The 23620-nt window shown below is 37.1% G+C and overlaps 2 long non-coding RNA genes across 4 annotated transcripts in view; both read right to left on the reverse strand.

Annotated features, from left to right (window-relative positions):
- Positions 1 to 222: 222 nt before the first annotated feature.
- LOC135099126 (uncharacterized) lies at positions 223 to 4799 on the reverse strand. 3 transcript variants are annotated; one of them, XR_010267690.1, is made up of 3 exons: positions 4713 to 4799; positions 1812 to 1973; positions 223 to 289 (listed from the first exon to the last, which is right to left on the reverse strand). It is a non-coding gene; the product is annotated as an uncharacterized LOC135099126 (long non-coding RNA). The 3 variants fall into 3 exon arrangements; XR_010267691.1 differs by lacking the exon at positions 4713 to 4799 and adding an exon at positions 4158 to 4239; XR_010267692.1 differs by lacking the exon at positions 4713 to 4799 and adding an exon at positions 4084 to 4163.
- A 10353-nt stretch (positions 4800 to 15152) lies between these two features.
- Positions 15153 to 23620, reverse strand: part of LOC135099127 (uncharacterized) — a 38693-nt gene continuing 30225 nt past the window's right edge. Inside the window, exon 3 of the long non-coding RNA XR_010267693.1 lies at positions 15153 to 16063. This is a non-coding gene — a long non-coding RNA (uncharacterized LOC135099127). The remainder of the gene's footprint in view (positions 16064 to 23620) is intronic.

Here is a 23620-nt window from a genome sequence, read left to right on the forward strand (position 1 = left end):
TGTGAGCATTTACTTAGCTAAGACAATATTAAATTGTTAGATAGTACATCATATTCTTGTCTCTCTACATAAAAGAACATTAGTCAGCTTAAGGCACCACTATCACAGAAATGGCCACCTCTTAAAAATAAATGAAAGAATGCACACTAGTTTTCACCAATGCTAATTAAGTATTGATGACTAAAGCTAATGATCCCCAAAGCTTACCTGTCTCAGAGTCCACAGTAAAGCCCAGTTGTAGCCAGAGGTTGTCCTCGGGTGTCTCATCAATGGTGGTGTCACTCTTGGGCTGAAAATATTAAATAATCTTAGTGAAACAGAACACAATGAAACAGAATAAAATACCTAATCTGCAATCCACACATTGCAAATTTTGTTTGAGTATTGTGAGTCTCACAAATTTGACAGGACATATGAAAATAAGTAAAACAGAACACAGTAAGACAGAATAGAATGCCTGATCTCTAATCCATAGATTAAATAAATAAAACAACACAGTAAGACAGAACAGAATGCCTGATCTCCAATCCACAGATTATATAAGTAAAACAGAACACAGTAAGACAGAACAGAATGCCTGATCTCCAATCCACAGATTATATAAGTAAAACAGAACACAGTAAGACAGAATAGAATGCTGATCTCCAATCCACAGATTATATAAGTAAAACAGAACACAGTAAGACAGAATAGAATGCCTGATCTCCAATCCAGAGATTAGAGGTTTTGTTTAAGTATTGCAAGTTTTGTGAATTTGTGGATGATATAAAAATATTAAACAATCTCAGTAAAACAAAACAAAAAATACCAAAGTATTCACACTATACAAGTGTTGTCTGAACATTGCAAGGTTAATGAATTTGACAGGAAGGAATGAAGGACATGAAAATATTAAACAACCTCAGTCAAATAACACAATTAAATAAATTACCTAATCTCTAATAAAGCCAATAAAAAGTGTTTGTTAATGGATGAATGACATGAAAATATTAAACATCCTCAGTAAAATAACACAATTAAACAATAAATGACCTAATTTCTAATAAGCCCAATAAAAAGTTTAGTTTGAGCAATGCAAGTCTCATGCATTAGAAAGGAGGGACTGTAGAACATAAGATGGAGAGAATGATATAGGGAAAATAATGAAATAAGCTCAAGGAAGGCCTTATAGTGGCATAAGTGAAACACCTTTCTTAGCTCTCGGGTTCTGAGTCACTAACTCTGGCAAGTGCCACAATTCTGCCCCCTTTATGTGCCCTCCATCATATTCATACGGGTACCTACGGTCAATAATTCTGCAGGAGGCAAGTTTATCATTGTACTTGCCCTTAATAACATCAGCTAGAGTAATGAACACTTATAGACTGAAGGTCTGGGTGTTTCCCAATCTCAAGGATAGGAAGCAACAGAGCCTTGGAGAAGTCACCAGTGAGATTCTCTTCACATTTATAACTTTTGTTTAAAGCCTTCATTATAGAGACATGAGTTTCCGAGTGGCAACAATTCATCTCTGGGTCAGAGGATGACCTGAGTGGATCCAGTTTCCTGAGTTTGGTCTCCACAGTACTGGCACCCATTTCTGAATGTGATCGTTCTATGGGATAAATGTGCCCACAGTTGGAACCATGGTTGTCTGGCGATAAGCTGATTGAAAATTCAGTTGAGTCAAAGAGGCTGGACCGAGGCGTGTCACAAGTACTGGAGGAGAGTGAGTCATCGGCATGGAGTGCCAGAGAGGGTGGTGTAGTGTGGGGACACAGCCAGGTTAGACTTGGGTGAGAAGTTATCATCACTGAACTGAAATGACTTACGCTCTCTTCCCTGCAGCACATTGTCATACAAGTCTTGGGCATTCATGGTAGTAGTGTTTCTTCTTTGCTTGTGCAGCTGTGCTTCTTTACCTACTCAGGTGTTCAGATCCGGTAATTCACTTCTGTCCGAGTTCTGCAAGTTCTTGCTGTACATTCTTGTCCCTTGAAAGCAACATTGCAATTAAAACTAACATAACAAAAGTAACAAAAACATATTTGTACAAGAGTTGAATAAAATCATGATTTAAAACGAATAAAATAAAAAATCTATTTATTTGATTTACATCAGATTTTTTATATAAATCAATTCTTTTATTACAGGCAAAAGCAAAGTTTTCTAAGGAGATTGTTGTTTCATTTTGAGCTGCCTGATCCAGCCCAGCTCAACTATAACACTCTTCAAACACTAATATCTCTTCAACAACATAGCCGATTGTAACAAAATTTGCACCATATGACAGCACAACTCTATCAATTTTATATAATATAGCTTTCATCTCTTCTATTGGCTGAAGTCAAAGGGTAACTTGTAAAAAGTAGAAGTGTGTAAAAATTGGGATTTTGTAAACCAAACTTCAGTTTTTGCAGGTTTTCATCAACTTTTGTTTGTCTCCAACAAAAAGTGGACACCAATAAACACAAAACGAAATTTCCTATCCAACAGTAAATAGCACAACCATTCGACTCTTGCAATGTTTTTTGCTAGAGTGATCTGAATATTAGTCAAGTGCACAATCTGCAGGGTGCTTCCACTGTTTCATTACTGACAGCTTCGCTCGTCAATCGCCTTCCAGGCACTTTACTGGTTTAACCCTTATAGGGTGGATGGTGTCTATAGTTGATGCAATGTAGAGGCAGGTGGCTTCTATAGTTGACCTGCATTTTGTGGCCTTAATTTCAAATTTTCCAAAGTTCACGGTGGCAGAAGATTGAAGAGGAAGAATTGATAAGTGTGATGCTATTACATGTTAAGTAGTTGGTCAAAGCAGAGTTGAGAAATTGATGGAACATGACCTATTTTCACTGAATTGTCAAAACCAGCCCAGGTTGGAGGGGTGTCCATGAGGAATGTTCCTGTCCTTTAGGGGTTTAGGGGTTGTTCCAGTAACTATTTGTTTCAGTCTTATGAGGCCATTTTCTTGTATCAAACTTGGCCAATGTTAAATGAAACTGTACTTTAATATACATTACCCAAGAGGAGTTTTTCACATAAAAATCATAGGCTTAATCAGATCTGTTAGGTTAAAGTAACTATACATAAATACAAAGAAAAAGAAGTGGAACTCCAATCAAACATAAAAGTACAGTAAAAAAAAAAAAAAAAAAAAAAAAAAAAAAAAAAAAAAAAAAAAAAAAAAATATATATATATATATATATATATATATATATATATATATATATATATATATATATATATATAATATTATATATATATATATACATATATATATATATATATATATATATATATATATATTATAATATATATATATATATATATATATAATATATATATATATATATATATATATATATATATATATATATCATTAGATATTTGACCCAATGTAACATTTCAATAATTTTGAATACAGTATATTTAATTTTGATTTAAATAATTATTTTTTACTATAATTTAAATAAACTTAAATAATTTGACTTAAATCAAACCTACCCTGTCATGCACGTCACAACAAATTTTTCCTGCCATCACCTAAGTGAATAATGTAGTTATTGTCAGTAACAGCCCCCCAAAAATAAGAGGAGATGCAGGACCAAGGAAATATGTATATACAAGGTGCCCTAATCACATCCTAGCTTAGCTTCCTCTTGTCCCTTCTGCTCCCCTCCCTTGCCTTACCCTCCCACCTCTGTCCTCCCCATGCTGTGTGATCAATCAGGCTAACAAACTCCACCCATGCAATACAATGGTGCATAAGTGGACACAATGGCACTCAAAGGATGGACTCATAAATCTCATGAAGTATAATGACAGGTTTAGTGAAATTTCATGTACTACAGGGAGTGTGTCAATGCACTGTGCTGTTCATCTGCATTCACCTGTCACACCACGAACCACACAACAGTCACACCACACCACACACCCACACAACCTGTCACACCACCACGTACCACACCCCACAATACCTCAGCCACACCAAACCTGAAGCAAGTCTAGGCCTCACCACACCACACGCCACACTACACATAAACCCACAACACCTTAGTCACACCACACCACACTTACACCAGATCTCGGCCCCACTATACCTCAGTACACCACCACACCACACACCACCACGACAAGCACACATCAAACAACACCTGACCACAGCACACCGCACCTATACCACGGCATGTGCACACCACGGAGGACACCACACTTCGCTTCAACCAAGCCACGTCAGTCTCAGTAATCCTACGCTGCAGACTCATTCCTCACTCAACTTTACCCAAGCTACTTAACAAGATGACCAGCATGACGCACTGACACATGAAAATCAAAGTATATATAGAGTCGTATAACACTAATCATCTCTGGTTTATGACGAGAAAACGGCCGCGTCGATCAAGTCTGTCCTCTCATAACATTAGCAAGTGTTCCTGAAATATTTCCTGTCAAGGGATACTTATCAAAACTATCAAGCGCTTATCTATCATTGTGGTAACCTACGACAACAGCTCATTGAAACTTAGAAAGATTAATTATATCACCGGCAGCAGCTCCTTCCCACATCTCTTTTTGGCCAATAATCAGTTTTCTTTCATCCTCCCTAACTGACTGGCGATCAGTTTAAGTCTTATCTACCATAACTACGACCTACGACAACAGCAAGCTTATTAAAACATGAAAAATAAAAATAAAAATAAAAATAAAAATAAGCAGCTACAGCTCTTACCCGTCCTCTCATTCTCTCTGTGGCAAAGAAAGTTTGACGTTCTCCAAACGTCTTTCATTGAATATTTAAAAACAATATACCCATGGGGATCAGTAAAAAACTATCCACCTCCTACTATATTGACGAATATGTAAAAAAATTTAAATACATAATGTGATGAGTTAATAATAAGGGCCTAAAGCTTCAATAGAACAAAGTCAAATGAACGATTAAATTTAAATTATGAAGTGACTCAATCCTTATGTGTTTCATATCTTTAAGTAATGGTTCAAAACTATGAATTATAGTTCTTTTTTTGAGACTGGAATTAATCCATCACTATTTTCTCTCTCTCTCTCTCTCTCTCTCTCTCTCTCTCTCTCTCTCTCTCTCTCTCTCTCTCTCTCTCTCTCTCTCTCTCTCTTAAGTATTCAGGCCAACATCGTAGATAATTCTAAATGAACTAACAAATAAATAAACCATTATAACCATACCAGGCAATATATATATATATATATATATATATATATATATATATATATATATATTTAAATATATATATATATATATATATATATATATATATATATATATATATATATATATATAATATATATATATATATACTATATATATATATATACGAGTATATATATATAAATATATATATATATATATATATAGTATATATATATATATATATATATTATATATATATATATATATATATATATATATATATATATATATATATAATATCAACAAGTATAACAAATTAAAACCACTTGTTTTTTCAGCCAAACCTATAAGGCAGAAAACTGTACCAGGAACACGTTTATAAAGAATAAACTCTTACCAGAACACATTTTGAAGGAATAAAATCGTACCCCAGAACCAAACGCCAGCGGAGGAACAACATTATAAAATATACACCTCAGTTTGCCTTCGTAAGCTATTGCCGGAGCGCGAGTTTGTTTTCAAGTGTTGTACACAAAGTCACTGACCCAGATAGTTGAGAGCTGGGGGAGTTTTAACTAGAAGCAAACATCACACACACACACACACACACACTCCCTCCCTTAGTACCTATCCTGCCAGCCCACGATAAAACAGTATATCAAAACAACACACACACACACACACACACACACACACACACACACACTGAAAACATACTCGTACTCTGGGAAGTGAAACCAAAGCAATTTTAAGAGAGAGAGAGAGAGAGAGAGAGAGAGAGAGAGAGAGAGAGAGAGAGAGAGAGATCTGCCCTGCGTCACACACACACACACACACACACATTCAGTTGGATAGTTTTATTTTCCTATATTGAGTAAAAGAGCTCTCTCTCTCTCTCTCTCTCTCTCTCTCTCTCTCTCTCTCTCTGTGTGTGTGTGTGTGTGTACGGGAAGAAGAGAGGGAAGGAAGGGAAGATGAAAGATGGTGAGTGATGAAGGAGGAATGAGGGAGAGAAGAATGATAGTAAGGAGGAAAGAAAGGAGGAAAAGGAAGAGAGAGAGAGAGAGAGAGAGAGAGAGAGAGAGAGAGAGAGAGAGAGAGAGAGAGAGAGAGAGAGAGAGAGAGCAGTAATAATATATGCATCAGTAATTACTCAACTAAGATACACATTCATAAAGTAAACACACACACATACACACACACACACACACACACACACACACAAACACAAACACACCTGGCATCCCCTCAAGGGACAACTAAGCCTCTACTCTCTCCTCTTGCGGCCGTATCTTCGCCCTCACATTCCCCTCACAACATTCCCGCACCGAGAGAGAGAGTTTCACCTCCCCTCATAGCGACACATTAGGTAAAAATTTCTTCTCATTTCCCTTTTTACATTCTCAGAAACTCTACACTCCAATGACGCCATGCTAGTTCTAATATTTCCTTTATATATATATATATATATATATATATATATATATATATATATATATATATATATATATATATATATATATATATATATATATATATATATATATTTTTTTTTTATCCCTTCACGGTTTCCCTTCATATATATTTTCCCCACAACTATCTTACATCCATTAAAAGTTCCAAGCGCGGTGTTTTTTTTTCCCCTTCCTGGCAACATTCCGTGGTGTAATGGATCCGGCTTTTCCCTTCCAGCCCCTTCCAGCCCCTTCCAGTCCCCTTCTAGTCCCCTTCCTTTTCCCCTTCCCTTCTCTGCCTCATACTTGTAACTCTGCATCGCCACTTCCACCAGCACCACCACCACCACCACCACCTCAATTTACCTGTTCTCATTTCGTTACATCAGTTTGCTCTTTCTTACAATGTGTAGTGGTGTTTTGTGTGTTTTATCTCATTTCAGTGTTGCTATTTGTGTTATTTTCACTTTCTTCTGTGTTATTTTATCTTTCTTCTATCTATCTATCTATCTATCTATCTGTTCATTCCTTCACTGCTTTCTTGCACATCTTTCCTATTAATCAATCTGTGCAAAGTGTTCCGTTTATTTCATCCTTATTTCACGCTCCTTATTGCTTCTCTCACTCCTGCTGGTATCTTCCCCTTCAACGCACTCTTTCTCTCAGCCTCCGCTAAGCTTCTCTCTACCACCTGTTTCTTATTAATCTTACTTTTTCCTCCCACTTAGGGCGGTGCGAGGCGAGATCTGCCAAGCGGGATGCTAAGTGTAGCTGTAAAATAGCGTGCACTTACTTAGATATTGGTGTTCGCATGATTTTCCTCGTGTATACTCGTATAAAAGGAGGTATTTGGTTTAAAAGTGTGTGTGTGTGTGTGTGTGTGTGTGTGTGTGTGTGCGTTTACTTTTCCGGCGAATGAGATATAAAATTAAGTCTGACAAAATATCGTAAGAAAAGGAATTTAAATTATGAATTCAATAAATAGAGAGAGAGAGAGAGAGAGAGAGAGAGAGAGAGAGAGAGAGAGAGAGAGAGAGAGAGAAACACTACATACTCGTACTCCCTTCACCGCCACAACACTCAACACCACACCGCTAAACACTTCACTCACCACGACAACAGCACCGTTTCGTCTCACTCCGCCCATCACCTTCCCTATCTCCTTTCCTTCCCTCCTTCCTCCTCAAAGTGAAGAGGGGAGAAAGAAAAACCAAAAACACTCATCTCCCCTCTGAGATCTAAGACGAGAAGACCCACCATACCACAATACCTCGCCTCACTTTCCCTCTCCTTCCATCGTATTCTTAAACACTTCTGCACCGTGCCTCTACTACATTCAAAAGACTCTAGTTGATGTTACACGAGTTTTTAACAGCATTTCTACGGTTCTAGTGGCAAATTAATGAGATTTCTACGTCATTAACAGCAGAAACTGGAGAAACACTCTTGAGAACCTAGCTAATCATTTCAGTGGCCTTGGAAAATAGACAAGATGAGAGAGGAAAGCGTTCAGAATAAGGACAATTTCTCTCTCTCTCTCTCTCTCTCTCTCTCTCTCTCTCTCTCTCTCTCTCTCTCTCTCTCTCTCTCTCTCGCTGCCTCCCTCCAGCTACTGCCATCCCAAGCTGCTGTGAATATTACCGCCGCCGCTAATAGTGTTCAGGGCAGACTCAAGGGATTGGATTTCCGCTTCCAGATTCCGGTTTTTTCTTGTAAGAGGAAAACGAGGGCATCTGTGGGAGGCGGCGGCGGCGGCGGTGGAGGAGGCGGAGGAGGAGGAGAAGGAATATAAATGGTTGCAAAAAATACTGGTAGGTGAAAAAAAAAAAATAAATAAATAAATAAATAAATAAATATATATATATATATATATATATATATATATATATATATATATATATATATATATATATATATATATATATATATATATATATATATATATATATATATATATATATATATATATATATATATATATATATATATATATATATATATATATATATATATATATATATATATATATATATATATATATATATATATATATATATATATATATATATATATATATATATATATAAGTAAAAGAGCAAAAATAACAATAGATCTGTTGCTGAGAGATTAAATTCTGAAACGGATCTACTGATGGGAGGGATGTGGTGTCGTGCTGGCGTGGGGGGAGAGGAGACCATGGGGAAGACGAAGATAAAGGCTATAAAGACGGCTAAGAAGACGAAGACGAAGACGAAGGCTAAGAAGAACAACAACAACGAAGACAACAACAACAATAACAACAAAGCAACACGAACGAGAAAAGGAAAAAACAAGAACAAGAAACAAAAAAAACAAGAAAAACAAGAAGAACAAGAATAAAAACAAGGAGGAGGAGGAGGAGGAGGAGGAGGAGGAGGAGGAAGAGGACGACGAGAAGGAGGAGGAGGAGGAGACGTTTATCTAGGAGCAGTGAGGAGTTGGGAAATAGTAAGGGGCGGGAGGGAGGGGAGTAGGGGGGCTGGGAGAAGAGGTTACATCACACTGCCTTTCCTTGAGGTAGCGCTAACAACTGGTCAATAGAGTCAATCTGTGTTAACTCTCTCTCTCTCTCTCTCTCTCTCTCTCTCTCTCTCTCTACCACTACCGCCACCACCTCCTTCTCTTCTTCTCTACTGTATTATTCAGCCTTTTTTTTTCTCCCTCTTTTTCCTCTTCCTTTCCACCTTACTTTTTCTCCTCCTCCTTCTCCTCCTCCTCCTCTACCAGATGCCTTCCTGTTGGGGATGTTCCTCTCTTTCTATCACCTTTATCTCTCTCTCTCTCTCTCTCTCTCTCCTTCACAAGTTTTCAGTGATAACAGTTTCCCTCCCTCGAGATACTGAGGCGAGACACTGACACCGACAGACACACACACACACACACACACACACATACAGAAAGGACCAAATTTTTCCTTCAAGAGAGAAAACTCTACTCTAATTTCTCTCTCTCTCTCTCTCTCTCTCTCTCTCTCTCTCTCTCTCTCTCTCTCTCTCTCTCTCTGTCTCTCTCTCTGACACCATAATAATGTGATAATTCTACAGACGGACCGGATCTCTATCACACACATTTTCCTCACGTCTGCGTCTTAATATAGAGAGGACGTGTCGGGGCAGACCAGAAGAGGCATTAGCATTAGAAGAGGTTGTGGTGACGGCACGTAGGTTAGGTTATGCTAGGTAGTAGTAGTAGTAGTAGTAGTAGTAGTAGTAGGAGGAGGAGAAGGAACATTAATAAAGAACAAATAGCAGCTCTTCCTTTGTGTGTGTGTGTGTGTGTGTGTGTGTGTGTGTGTGTGTGTGTTTACGAGGCAGCCTGTGATAAATCAAACTATCTAATCTAAAGTGAGATATAGGATAGCGAATACAAAGGAATACAAAGGAATACAAAGGAAAGAACAGACAGCAACAGCCCTACTGGGCCTAACGAGGCTGTCTGTGTGTCTATTCTACCACTACCACTACAGATTCTAAGGGTTAGAGGATGGAGGACACTAGAGATCAAGGAAGGAAAAACAGGAGAGTATAGGGAGGAGGAAAGGCTAAGATGTGATAGGAAAGGATCAAAGAGAAATTATACTATTCACTACAGTAACTAAAAAAAAAAAAAAAAAAAAAAAAAAAAAAAAAAAAATTATGTAGGCGCAAAGTACGTTATATGAGGGGTTTCTGCGAGGTGATTGTCCAACCTATGTTTAAAAGTTTCTATTGTATTACTATCGACAATATGTGCTGGGAGAGAGTTCCAGACATTTACAATTCTATTAAAGAAATAATACTTAGCCTCGTCTGATCTGAAACGCTTACCTATAATCTTGTAGCCATTATTTCGAGTGGTGTTGGAACTGTCAATGATGAGATAGTTGTTTACATTTACGTTATCAAAGCCCCGACACATCTTAAACAATTCAATTAAGTCACCTCGCATTCGCCGTTTCTCTAAACTGAACAAGTTGAGTTCCCTCAAGCGCTCCTCATAAGGCTTGTTCCGCAGTCGTGGGATCAACTTGGTAACTCTTCTTTGGACTCTCTCCAGCTTGTCTATATCTTTCCTGTAATGGGGTGACCAGAACTGGACGCAATACTCAAGTAGAGGTCGGACAAGTGTATTAAACAATGTGAGAATTACCCCTTCTGATTTGAATTCGAAAGTCCTACCAATAAACCCAACCAATTCATTTGCTGTTTTAACTACTTCCGAGCAGTGTTTACTTGACTTGAGGTCTGAGGTAATTATAACGCCCAAGTCCTTTTCCTCCTTAACCTTAAGAAGCTCGGTATCGTTCATTAAGTAATCAGTGTGATCGTTATTATTATCAATGTGCAACACTTTACATTTATCTACATTGAAGCTCATCTGCCACTTGTCTGACCAAGTGGCTAAGTGGTCAAGATCAGATTGTAATTTTCTTTTATCCTCAGACGTGACTACTTTATTCATCATTTTTGTATCATCAGCGAACTTAGATACTTTGCAGGTGAGGCCCTCATCGATATCATTAACGTAAATAAGGAAAAGAACAGGGCCGAGCACTGATCCCTGTGGTACACCACTTAGAACTTCTCGCCAGTTTGAAAATTTACCATTTAAAACAACGCGCTGTTTTCTCTCAGACAGCCAGTCTTCAAGCCAATTGAGAAGTTTTCCATTTATACCATGTGACTTCAATTTAGCTAGTAGCCGCTTATGGGGAACTTTGTCAAAAGCTTTTTGAAAATCTAGATACACTATATCTACTGCCTTTGGAGGAGGAGGAGGAGGAGGGGGAGGAAGAGGAGGAGCACGTGTTCCTGTCGCTATGTAAAACACGTGTTGCTGTGCAAGCACAAGCTCACACACCTTTTTAGAGAAACCTTTTCTGTGAACAACAACCATTTATACATATAATGTTTGCTTTGGCCCCCCTCTCTCTCTCTCTCTCTCTCTCTCTCTCTCTCTGTGTGTGTGTGTGTGTGTGTGTGTGTGTGTGTGTGTGTGTGTGTGTGTGTGTGTGTGTGTGTGTGTCAGTTGCCTCAGACACCAATGTTTCAGTGAGGAAAAGAAGATGAGGTTTAGTAGAGGATTGGTGATGTTCTACATATTGAAAATTAGATCTGAGACCACAAATGATGCAGAAATTAATGAAGAAAAGTTGAAAGGGGTGTCAAGACACTTAGGGTCGATACAAGAAGAGCAGTCCGACCTGGGGACATCTGTGGTCCCCTCCCCGGGTGGAGACTCCGAGGTATTATTATGATGGCCATCACAATGACAACTGACAGGAAACGCAAAAGTGATCGGCAAGACGTAAGGGAGAAGTGAGTCACTGTCACTAATTTTCAGTAGGAATTGACTATGAAAACTGTTGTAGACAATCCCTATAAAAGCAATACTGAGACTGACTACGAAAGGTTAACCCTCGACATTACTGTTGTTCTCCCAACAACAAAAAAATAAAAAAAAGAAAATAAAAATAAATAAATAAATAAATAAATGAAAATAAAAGAAAAATAAATAAGTTAATTAAAATAAATAAAAAAAAATTAAAAAAAAAAAAAAAAAAAAAAAAAACTCTTTCATATGCAAAAAGTTTCATTACAATTGGTGCAGTGGTTAGCGAGAAATAACGAAAAAAAGAAAAAAAAAAGACAGACTGAGATGTTTGCATATAAAGACAGACAACTGTTTTTGCCTTCCACTTTCACTTTTTTTTTTTTTTCTCTTCAAAACAACATCCAATGGTAGTCACATGACATTTCAGAGAAATTAGATGGAACCTGGTCGCCTTTTCTTTGCAAAGTATTATGCACTTGAAGGCGTAGGAATCAGGAGGCGCCACCTGCTGCATTGTAGCCAGGTTTTCCTAATGCCCTTCTGGCTCATAGTCATTGCTGAACTGAAGCTGCTTCTTCGCCTTCCTCTTCTTTCTGTCAGCAACTCACTCGGACTCCTTGTCACCTACTTCCATGTACTGGAAGATGTCTGCGTCAGTCCCGAACAGGTGTGGCATGTTAGTTTCTCTGCCGAAATTGTGCTCTAAAGTCGTCACCCGAGCCACAAAATGGCCAGGGAGGTATTTTGCTAGTTTTCCTTGGAATGACTACTGCTTCCGTGTCAGAGATCCGTCTCTGTGTGCCGAGAGCATAACAAAAGTGATAGTGTCTGGCATAGAGACGTACATTCCTCACTCTTTTTCTCAACCTAAACCTTCCAAACCTTGCAAGACTTTTCTCGTGCTATACATGATGGAGAGGTAGCCCACAAAAAGTACTTGATCCCTCAATCACCAGAATCTCATGCGCTTTATATTTCTGCCTGGAACCATGCCAAGTCTTCGCTCAAACCTTTGCTAAAAGCTTTATCTTGGATGATTCAGGGTTTGTTCCTCCCTTTCCTCCATTCTCTGACTACTTCATGCTACCTATTAAAATTCTTCACAATGATGTTTTCCATGCCCTCGCTGTCCTAAACCCTCGGAAGACTTATGGACCTGATGGGGTCCCTCCTATTGTTCTCAGAAACTGTGCCTCAGTGCTTGCACCTTGAATAGTCAAACCCTTTCAACTCTGTCTGTCAATATCTACCTTTCCTTCTTGCTGGAAGTTTGCCTACATTCAGCCTGTTCCTAAAAAGGATGACCGTTCTAAGCCCTCAAACTACCGCCCTGTTGCTTTATTTTCCTGCCTCTGTAAACATTTTAATTTATCCTCAACAGGAAGATTCTTAAACATCTATTACTTAACAACCTACTGTCTGGTCGCCAGTATGGGTTCCGTCAAGACCGCTCTACTGGTGATCTTCTGGCTTTCCTTACAGAGTCTTGGTCATCCTCGTTTAGAGATTTTTGTGAAACGTTTGCTGTTTCCTTAGACATATCAAAAGCTTTTGACAGAATATGGCACAAAGCTTTCATTTCCAAACTATCCTCCTACGGCTTCTATCTTTCTCTCTGTAACTTCATCTCAAGTTTTCTTTCTGACCGTTCTATTGTTGTTGTGGTAGACGGTCACTGTTTTTCTCTTAAATCTATTAACGGTAGTGTTCCTCAGGGTTCTGTCCTGTCACTCACTCTCTTCCTATTACTCATCAATCATCTTCTAAACCAAACTTCTTGTCTTATCCACTCCTACGCTGATGATACCACCCTGCACATTTCTACGTCTTCTCATAGACATCCAACCCTTCAGTTCATGAAGCGAAACCACAGAACGCCTGACTTCTGATCTCTCTAAAATTTCTAATTAGGGCAGAGCACACTTAGTATTGTTCAGTGCATCAAAAACTCAATACCTCCATCTATCAACTCGACACAAGCTTTCAGACAACTATCCCCTCTTCTGCAGCGACACTCAACTGTCCCCCTCTTCTACACTGAACATTCTTGGTTTGTCCTTTACTTGAAACTTCACATCTCATCTCTAGGTAAAACAGCTTCTATGAAGTTAGGCGTTCTGGGTCTTCTCCGCCAGTTTTTTTTTTTTTTTTTCTCATCCCCTACCCCCAAGCTGCTGTGTACAGGGGCCTTATCCGTCCATGTATAGGGTATGCTTCACATTTATTGGGGGGTTCCACTCATACCGCTCTTTTAGACAGAGTGGAATCAAAAGCTTCTCGTCTTATCAACTCCTCTTCTCTAACTGACTGTCTTCAGCCTCTTTTTTCATCGCCGCAATGTTGCATCTCTTGTTATCTTCTACCGCTATTTTCATGCCAACTGCTCTTCTGATCTTGCTAACTGCATGTCTCCCCTCCTCCCTCGGCCTCGCTGCACAAGACTTTCTTCTTTCTCTCATCCCTCTTCTGTCCACCTCTCAAATGCAAGAGTTACCCAGTATTCTCAATCATTCATGCCCTTCTCTGGTAAACTCTGGAACTCCCTGCCTGCTTTTGTATTTCCACCTATGTTGCGAGGTTGAAAGTAGAAATTATTTCTCAAATCTATAATCAGTAAGGCATAGTAAATAGGAAATGAGACTTCAGAGTAACCAGAAAGAAAAACTGTAAGTCACAAAATTCATAGTATGTTATATTCTTTGATAATTGCGGGTGTACGCAGCAGCCATGGCCTTGAGACGTAAGGTGTTGCCAGATGTACATCCAACCTTTTACCTGAACGTACAGTTCTCGTTTATTTATAGGTATTTATAATGTAAAGACGTACTTATTTATTGCACATACTGTAAGGTTGTGAAAGTATATGTAGAGGTGAGATTGAAAGCTTTAAAAAAAAATATAAAAGTAAAATTCCGCTTCCCAAGTCTGATATCGTGGGCTCTGAGGAGGGAAACAATCCTGGAATCAAAATCGCATGGTAGCCACACTTGCATTCATACCATGGGAATAATATAATATATATATATATATATATATATATATATATATATATATATATATATATATATATATATATATATATATATATATATATATATATATATATATATATATATATATATATATATATATATATATATATATATATATATGAAACGAGTTGTTATTTTCCTTTTTCTGTCATTTTACGGGATAAATAAAAAGCATAGGAAAAAGAAATGCAGCCTGACAAGACCACTATCTCTGACAAAGCGCAACACTGTACTGGTTAAAAGTTTTTTCCTTTGGAATGTTATTACAAGTTTTCTTTTCTGTGATGCCTGTCAGCACTACGTATATTTTACTTTGTTTATGCACATCTTAACACTGCTCCTCGAATACACCTTGCTGGTGCTCTTATGGTCTCTGATGCTGGATGTGAGGCACAAAATTTCGTTACTTTATGGTGCAAACGTTTCTTATGAAGATTTAACGATAGGAGTTCGTTAAAACATTTTTCAAAAGTATTTCTCAAATTTCTTCGCTGAATTTAAATGGCATACGCATGCATAACATTAGCTTCTCTGAAGGACGACCAGAAATGCGCATCCTATTTTCCCAGAATTCCAAGAGGTATCTCTTGAATTCTTTGCTCCGTGGACGTGCTCTCCCTTCCTACCGTGTCGTGAAATGAAAACAAACAGAGGCACAAAGCATTACTTTTCCCAGGTGGTCTGTTGATGCAGTTATGAATAAAGAAGTATAAAATTTAGGTTGAGAGCATGACATAATCCACTTCTCAACTCTCTTTCAAAACAAATACCACCTGGTAAAGTAGAGCAGGAAATCGACTGCTTGCAAATTATGGTGACACACTGAAGGCACGGCTGCACTAACTCACTTTGCCAGAAACAATGAACGCAGAGCAACATAACATAGGTCAGGTGAGGGCACAACTGCTGAGCAAGGTCAAGGCCACGCTTCTTAAATTTTCCTGGTCAGGTTCTGGACAACGGACTTGGCAGCGTCCCGACTCATGGTCCGCCTGACGCTCGCCTGCAATCCGGTGACACACGGCGTCCAGGGAACCATTTGTCACTCCCGCAGTCGGCTCAGGTCGGGTTGATGCTGCAATGGAGAACCCCCTTAGGTTTGCGGCACTGCACCGTAAGCTTCCAGCCAACAGCCGTGCAGGGAAGCATATTCATAGCCACACCTCCCCACCTGCCGCCTTAATGAATATGGCATTACTAACGTCTGGACTGTTACGGCCAGCAATGATCGCAGCCTGACATGCAAGACCCTCATTCTCAACACTCTCCTCCTGGCAGTTACTGATTAACTTATTTGTGAGTTTCTCGCTTTGTTCTGTCATTGAACAACTACAAGGCTACCAACAAAACATTAGTGAAATCCTCAGATATTGCAAAATCATTTCATCTTTAGATTTTCCTATGCATGTTGAATATTTACGTTACGAAATGAACACATTGTACATTTCATTTCAAGATATTTTCTTGTCACTATAATACTGAATAAAAAAAAAAAATTAATATATATATATATATATATATATATATATATATATATATATATATATATATATATATATATATATATATATATATATATATATATATATATATATATATAGTTATAGTTATAAAGATCATAATGCATATAAAACATATCTAGTAATTTTCATTTTAGGCATTTAAAATTTCAGACTTCTAACCTAAAAAAAAAAATGAATAAAAAAGTGACATGATGAACGTTGACATGTTGATTGCAGCCTCCTTGGACGTTGTGACGCAGCATTTCAAGCCAGAGAGCTGCCGTCTAGTCTCCTCAGCCAGACGAATCGCTGCTTGTCTCTTCGTGAGGCGCCCGATGGCTTGAGTCACGCTTAATCCACTCATCCTCGAGAACCAACACACCTTTATATCTAGGTTGTGAAGATAAGCTTTCCTGACGAAGGATTGAGGGCTGGACGGCGTGTGTGTGTGTGTGTGTGTGTATGCCAAGATGGGTCGGTGAGTGTTCGCGTTGGTGTGAGTGGGTGGGTGGGTGTGCGTCCATGTTTTCTGAGTAACGAGAAACAACACTTTCATAAGGATTTACATAAATTACAACTATCGCAGCCTGACATGCAAGACCCTCATTCTCAACACTCTCCTCCTGGCAGTTACTGATTAACTTATTTGTGAGTATATATATATATATATATATATATATATATATATATATATATATATATATATATATATATATATATATATATATATATATATATATATATATATATATATATATATATATATATATATATATATATATATATATATATATATATATACATATATATATATATATATATATATATATATATATATATATATATATATATATATATATATATATATATATATATATATATATATATATATATATATATATATATATATATATATATATATATATATATATACATATATATATATAATATATATATATATATATATATATATATATATACATATATATATATATATTATATATATATATATATATATATATATATATATATATATATATATATATATATATATATATATATATATATATATATATATATATATATATATATATATATATATATATATATATATATATATATATATATATATATATATATATATATATATATATATATATATATATATATATATATATATATATATATATATATATATATATATATATATATATATATTATAACAACCCTCGAGCTCATGGGACTTGGCTCCCTCATCCGCCACTCCTGGAGACGCCCGCAGGTTGGGAATCTCGATCTACCGCTCCACTTACATCGGGGCTTCAGACTCAAGCCTCGGGCACCAAACTCAAGCCACCTCCTGCCTTATGGTCGACACCTCAGGAGTCTACTAGTACACAGCAGAGGATCTACTTCCCTCTCCCGGGAGCTTGGATTCTGGGTCATCTTTCACACAAGCATAGCAGAACACTCACAACACTCGTGCACACACATTCACGTCTCCACTCATTACACCTGTGCTACCCTCACGTCGCCACGCCACACGTTACACCTGCGCACACCCTCGTTATACAAGTGCTACACTCACGCCACACTCGCACACACGCACACACACGCATAGACAACTGCTGAGCCCGTGCCATCACTACAAGTATTTCATACTATATATTGTTAATTTATTGTCCTGCTTCATTCTTGTTCTTTTTTTTTATTTTTATTGTTACTATTCAATATATATATATATATATATATATATATATATATATATATATATATATATATATATATATATATATATATATATATATATATATATATATATATATATATATATATATATATATATATATATATATATATATATATATATATATATATATATATATATATCGTTGTTGGGGTTCCTAGTGTTTTAAGTTGAAGCATTTTGTGTGTCCGAGCCTGCCATCCTCTAGATTTACTGTCACACGGCTCGTGACAGGAGCACACACACCAAATACACTCAGGGAAACACACTCCTAAGCAACATTTTCACTACACAATACGCACAGCACACACTGCCGAAGAATCTTTACATCCACAAATATGCAGCAGCATAATCAGAAGAAACCAGGATGCCACAATATCGGTGAATTCAACCACAAACAGTTGACGTGTAGACACGACCACAGGCTGAGGTGTGAAGGATGCCATACACTTGGACACAAATCTCGCCAATGTAGTTACTACAGCGGTTAGGGATGTGGCGGGGAAGATGCTGCCGATGTGTTTGATATTAAAAACGATTTCATAACTGTTTAACATACAAACAGCCAGTCTTTGCAATCAAACCTTGATGACATTAAGCATCTTGTACACGAAAGAAATATCGATTTGTTGTGTGTTACCGAGACGTGGCTTCGTAATGAAATTCCTGATGAACATTTAACTGTACAACACACAGGTGTGATGGTGGACGTGGAGGAGGAGTCTGCATATATGTAAGCAAGCAACTGAAGGTAAGTGTGATAAAACTACCTACTCCTAAGCAACCCGGTGTCCAGGACTTATGGACGAGTGTACAGTGCAGTAAGTTGCCAGCTTTTATTATAGGTTGTGTTTAAAGACACCCCAAGGCCACAGCTTCCTCTTCTGAATATGTCCAAGATGTGTTGAAACAAATGTCTGTATGTAAGAAATGGCTTTATATGTTGATGTGATTTTAATGATAATTTATTTTCTAAGAAAAACAAAATTGATGGTATTATCAGAAATAGCAGACTCACACCAATGATAAATGAGCCCACTAGGATGACGTCAAGCACAGCCACAGTGCTGGATGTGATCATCACTAATAAACCAGAAAGTGTTTTGGCCACCTCTGTTGTTCCCGGGCCAGCACCTGATCATGACCTAATTGGCATTACAATAAATATCAAGAAGACGGAGAGAGCATGAACTAAAATCTTTTCGTCACCTTGGTAAATATAACAAGGACGCTTTGTGAGCTACTCCTGCCAGAACCCCATCACTTTGATCAAATACTGACCACAGGCCACGTTCATCTACAACTTGATATTTTAATACTAATTTTATGAGTTGTCTGGATGCGTGTGCTCCTTTAGTAACTAAGGGAGCAGGCAGACCTGCAGCGCCTTGGCTCACTGAGGGTTTGCGTGTAGCAGTGAGGCAGCGTGACGACACCCGCACCAAGCCGAGGAGAGCCAGACACAATATTTGTCTGCAAAAGCAATACGCGAATGAAAAGAAAGAAATAAAGTCTCCTATTGGTGCTGTTAAAATACAATTATCTTAAAAAGTCTAATAAGAGCAAGCAAAATTCATCGGCCATATTAATAAGAGCAAGCAGAATTCATCGTCCATATGGAATGTGATAAAATAATTAGTTCCCAGCAAGAAAAGCAGCTCGAGAAAAACATGAACTTCATAATGTCTTTCAAAAAGCAGAATAATTTAATAATTTCTTTGCCAATGTAGGAAAGACAGCATATGACAACGCAGCAGACAGTACAGAGCAATCAGTCATCCCCCTGGACCCTTCTCTTTGTAAAGTGCAGTAGTGTGACTGAAAAATTCAGACCCAAGCCAGTAGACACCAACACACTCATATTAACAGTAAAAAGTCTTAACCAAACACGTTCTGTGGGCTCAGATGGAATTTTGCTCAAATTTATCAAGGATGCCTTATATTCTATTGCATCTTACCTGCCATGCGTCATAAATGGCTCAAATGTTACCGGAGTATTTCCTCAGGCTTGGAAAAACGCATGTGTCGTTCCTCTGCTAAAGAAAGGTGATTTTAATGATTCAAACAATTATCGTCCTGTTCCTTTTGCGGATGACACAAAGATAGGTAAATTAATTAGGTCAGAATCGGATGCCATCGCCTTGCAGGCAGATTTAGATAGAATGAATGAATGGACGGATAGATGGCAAATGCAATTTAATATCAATAAATGCAAAGTACTTAGCGTAGGTAGAGGAAACCCACACAATAGGTACACATTAAACAACCAAACTCTGGTAGGTACAGGGTACGAGAAAGATTTAGGAGTTATAGTTAGCTCTGAACTCCGTCTAAGAAAACAATGCATAGAGGCCAGAAACAAGGCAAATAGGGTACTAGGATTTATTTCTAGGAGTGTTAAAAGTAGAAGGCCGGAAGTAATATTAAAGTTATACTTGGCGCTGGTCAGACCTCATCTAGACTACACGGTGCAGTTCTGGTCCCCACATTACAGGAAAGATATAGGTCTATTAGAATCAGTACAATGGAGAAAGTCTAAAAGAATACAGGGGATGAGGAGTATTCCTTACGAGGCGAGGTTGAAGTTGTTAAATTTACATTCTTTCGAGAGACGTAGGTTAAGAGGGGACCTGATAGAAGTCTTAAGTGGTATAAGGGTTATAACAAGGGGATGTAGACAAAATTATTAGGATCAGCAACCAGGGTAGAACAAGATATAACGGGTTCAAACTTGAAAAATTTAGGTTTAGGAAGGAGACAGGAAAAAATTGGTTCTCAAATACAGTCGTAGATGAGTGGAACGGACTCAGTAATCATGTTGTTAGTGCTAGAACACTAGAGAGCTTTAAGGGAAGATTAGACAGGTTTATGGATGGGGATAATAGATGGAAATAGCTAGGTATATTTCATACAGGGACTGCCACGTGTAAGCCTGGTCGCTTCTTGCAGCTTCCCTTATTTCTTATGTTCTTATGTTCTTATGTTCACTCCAGGAAACATGCTGAGTTAACGAACGTGTAACGAGCACTACCACTATCCCTCGGTGTTGACCTCCCTTAGACACACCAGTGTGCATACTAGATCCAGCTACATTCAGATGTGCTTGGCTTATAATAGCTGAATAGAAATCAGATTCTTTTACTTTGTTTCCTAGACCACTAATTGTCAAGAGACTAACCGTACTTTATGATTCCTCTCTCTCTCTCTCTCTCTCTCTCTCTCTCTCTCTCTCTCTCTCTCTCTCTCTCTCTCTCTCTCTCTCTCTCTCTCTCTCTCTCTCTTCTTCTTCTTCTTCTTCTTCTTCTTCCAAAAAAAAAAAAAATTAAAGAAATCCGAGGAAAATATTAGTCCGTGACGACTCCAAGAAGAACCCGATTCTTTCTAACAAAGCTGATATTAGCACCAACACTTTCCGGTTTCTCTCCTTTGGAGAGACTGGAATCAAGTCTATATCAACTATACACAGTAGACAGCTGTCTCTGTGCATCGTTTAGATTTTTGTTACTTGTAGAAAGCTGTGACTTTTCATTTGGATTTCCACTGTAATTATAAGTGGAACACGCTTCAAGTGTGGGGTTTGCAATCCGGTCGACTCATGTGGGGTGCAGATCACATACTGCTCTAGAAATGTAAAAGGCAGGCATTGCCCAGCAATCATATTTTTCTATATTCCATCGGAAGAGGCAAGTGGTAATTTACGAGCAAAAGGTGGTGAGTGTCATGAAGGTGGCCTTAGACTCTGCCTAAGCTACGTAGACTCACACACACACACAACCACACACACACACACACACACACACACACACACACTCTCTCTCTCTCTCTCTCTCTCTCTCTCTCTCTCTCTCTCTCAATATCAGTGTCACATTTGGTGTCGCTACCATTCTATCCTTCACATTCAAAACTCTGCCAACTCTGGAGACAGTCATACTCACTCCGTAACAGCTTGTGTGTGTGTGAGAGAGAGAGAGAGAGAGAGAGAGAGAGAGAGAGAGAGAGAGAGAGAGAGAGAGAGAGAGAGAGAGAGAGAGAGAGAGAGAGAGAGAGAGAGAGAGAGAGAGAGAGAGAGAGAGAGAGAGAGAGAGAGAGAGAGAGAGAGAGAGAGAGAGAGAGAGAGAGAGAGAGAGAGAGAGAGAGAGAGAGAGAGAGAGAGAATAATTTGCGATAGGAATTTAATCATATTTCTGTGATTAATATCGTGAATTCATAAATACGTTGGATTGTTTATAGACCTTTCACAAAAATTTATCCTCCTCCCCAAAAAAAAAGAAAAAAAAAAACAGTGGAACAGTGTTGTAGATTTTGATACTTTAAGAAAAATATGTAGAAAGAAATATCTAATGTCTCCTAATATTTATCATTCTGATATGAAATAATACAGTACTTTTTATTTATTATTATTATTATTATTATTATTATTATTATTATTATTATTATTATTATTGTTATTATTATTATAATGAAAAATTACATGAATAATAATATATGTATATATCCCCATTCTTCGATATTTAAATTATAAACATCTTTATGTTATCAATTTTAATTGCTTTTGCAATTTGGTTCTGAGAATATATATATATATATATATATATATATATATATATATATATATATATATATATATATATATATATATATATATATATATATATATATATATATATATATATATATATATATATATATATATATATATATATATATATATATCATATATATATATATATATATATATATATATATATATATATATATATATATATATATATATATATATATATATATATATATATATATATATATATATCATGTTATATATATATATATATATATTATATATATATATATATATATATATATATATATATATATATATATATATATATATATATATATATATATATATATATATATATATATATATATATATATATATATATATATTTTTTTTTTTTTTTTTTTATGTAGGAAGGATACTGGCCAAGGGCAACAAAAATCTAATAAAAAAAATGCCCACTGAAATGCCAGTCCCTAAAAGGGTCAAAGCAGTGGTCAAAAATTGGTGGATAAGTGTCTTGAAACCTCCCTCTTGAAGGAATTCAAGTCATAGGAAGGTGGAAATACAGAAGCAGGCAAGGAGTTCCAGAGTTTACCAGAGAAAGGGATGAATGATTGAGAATACTGGTTAACTCTTGCGTTAGAGAGGTGGACAGAATAGGAGTGAGAGAAAGAAGAAAGTCTTGTGCAGCGAGGCCGCGGAAGGAGGGGAGGCATGCAGTTAGCAAGATCAGAAGAGCAGTTAGCATGAAAATAGCGGTAGAAGACAGCAAGAGATGCAACATTGCGGCGGTGAGAGAGAGGCTGAAGACAGTCAGTTAGA

Source organism: Scylla paramamosain, unplaced genomic scaffold (assembly GCF_035594125.1).
Source record: "Scylla paramamosain isolate STU-SP2022 unplaced genomic scaffold, ASM3559412v1 Contig105, whole genome shotgun sequence".
Classification (NCBI taxonomy): domain Eukaryota; kingdom Metazoa; phylum Arthropoda; class Malacostraca; order Decapoda; family Portunidae; genus Scylla; species Scylla paramamosain.